This window comes from Pteropus vampyrus, unplaced genomic scaffold, assembly GCF_000151845.1.
Source record: "Pteropus vampyrus isolate Shadow unplaced genomic scaffold, Pvam_2.0 Scaffold335, whole genome shotgun sequence".
In the NCBI taxonomy this organism is placed as follows: domain Eukaryota; kingdom Metazoa; phylum Chordata; class Mammalia; order Chiroptera; family Pteropodidae; genus Pteropus; species Pteropus vampyrus.
Genome location: NW_011889116.1, coordinates 2722901 through 2725421, shown reverse-complemented (window position 1 = coordinate 2725421; position 2521 = coordinate 2722901).

Here is a 2521-nt window from a genome sequence, read left to right as displayed (position 1 = left end):
ATATAGATAGATATAGATATAGATATAGATATAGATATAGATATAGATATAGATATAGATATAGATATAGATATAGATATAGATAAATATAGATAGATATAGATAGATAGATAGATAGATAGATAACCATTAAAAGAACCTATCAGAGATGAAGAATACACAAGAAGAAATCGACAGCACATTAGATAAAGTAAAGAAACAAATCAGTGACTTAGAAGACAAAGTAGCAGTAAACACAAAATTGAAACAAAACAAAATATGCTTTAAAATTAGTATAGATTAAGGGACTTCTGGGACAATGTCAAGCATAACAATATTGAGATCATAGGGATATCAGAAGGAGAAGAGAGAGAGCAAAAGATTGAGAATTATTTGAAAAAATCATAACAACAAAACTGTACTAACCTAGTGAAGAATATAAACATAAATTCCAGGAAGCACATAGAGTCCCAAACAAGAGGGACTCAAAGATATCCACACCAAAATACACCATAATTAAAATGCCAAAGGTTAATTACAGAGAGAATCTAAAAAGCAAAAAGAGTAGAGCACCAAAGTGGAATGGAGGTAACATATCTCAGAATAATAAAGGCCATATATGAGGATCTTTGGAAACATAGTGGAGTGAGAGACAACCCCAGATATCTTCCCTCGAAACAACAATAAGCTGAACATGTGAAACTCAACGGAAAACACCCAAACTGCACACCAACACATCTGAGCAAGGGATCTGCACATAAGAGCTACCACAGGTCAGAACCCTGAGTGTCGGTGGGTGTATTGGGAGAAATAAAGAAGCTGCCTCTCACAGCCAACGGAGCTCCCTATAGGCGGAGGGGGAGGGGAGAAGAAGCAATACGTTTCCTTAGCAGCCCTGCCTGGAAAAGCTGTGAGTTCTCGTGGCCGGCTGGTGGCAGGGCCCAGTCATCATGGCAGAAGGCAGAGAAGTGGGATGGCAGAAAACAACAGTTGATTTTTATCAGCCGCATTTGCATACCTGAGGCTTGGCCACAGTACAAAACCCAACTCAGAGGGCCCCTCCTCCCATACTGTCCGAGACCAAAAACAGAGAAGCCCCAGGGAAATCTGAGGAAATGCTATAGCAACTGTTGCTAACACTGACACGTACTGAAATTGAGGGCAGCAAGCATGAATAAATATCTATCAGAAAACAAAAAGACATTTTTAAGGCAGTACATAAAGCAGGGATCCAAGAGGAATAGATACCACCTTCTGGAAACCAAAAGAAATGAGCTTTCATTTCAGCAGGCTAAAGAGAGACCTTTATATAATAAATCTTTCTGGGAAAAAAAAGCAGAATACATTTCCATTAATACTCAGGCAGAGAGATAGTCCATTAAACACCATGAACAACCGAGGTGACAAGGCAGCTCGGAAAGAAAGAGAAAAATCTCCAGAAAATAAGCTTACAGACATAGAAATTTGCGACTAAAATGACAGAGAATTCAGGATGGTATTTCCATAAAAACAGTGAGATCCAAAATGAGTCATATCAACAATATCAGGATGTGAAAAAACACCAAGATGAGCAGAGCAAGGAGATTGGAACCCTCAAAAAGAACCAAATAGAACTTCCGGGGATAAAAAACACAGTGCAAAAGTTGAAAAATAAAATAGCAAGCTTGGGAAATAGAGTCGAACAAATGGAGGAAAGAATCAGTGATATCAAAGATAGAAATCTAGAAATAAATCAGATGGAGGAAGAGAGAAACCGAAGAATGAAAAATAATAAAAGGGAAATTCAAGAACTAACTGATGCCATCAGGAGAGGAAACATAAGAATAATAAGCATTGTTGAAGGTAAAGAAAAGGAACAAGGATTAGAGAGCATTTTCGGGCAAATAGTTGATGAAAATTTCCCAAATCTAAGGACTGAGCTGGAGCTTGGAATTCAAAAAGTCAGCACCCAATTATCTCAACTCTAAAAAGCCTTGACAAAGAACCCAGAACACCCAATTATCTCAACTCTAAAAAGCCTTGACAAAGAAACATAATATTAAAGTTATCAAAAATCAACGACAAAGACAGAATTTTCAGGGCAGCCAGAGAGAAGAAAATGGTAACTTGTAAAGGATAACCCGTTAGATTATCATCAGACTTCTCAGTACAAACCTTACAAGCCATAAAAGAATGGAATCAAATATTTAAACTATTAAGTGAAAGGAACTAACAACCTAGAATAATATATCCAGCTATATCCAGCTAAGCTCTCCTTTAAATATGAAGGAGAAATTAAGACCTTTCCAGACCTACAAAAATTGAAATTGAGGGAATTCTCCAATATGAGGCTTGCACTACAGAAAATACTGAAAGGAGTCAGCTCACCTAAAACAAAATGCCAAAAAAAAAAAAATGTAGGAGTAAAGTGACTATGAGGCAAATAGAAGCAGAGGAATGCAACCCGTACTAAGAACAGGGCATTATAAGCTCAAATAATAAAAAGAATTGTTATAACAAGATAGTAATGAACATTCAGGATACATAGGGATAAGTTGACATA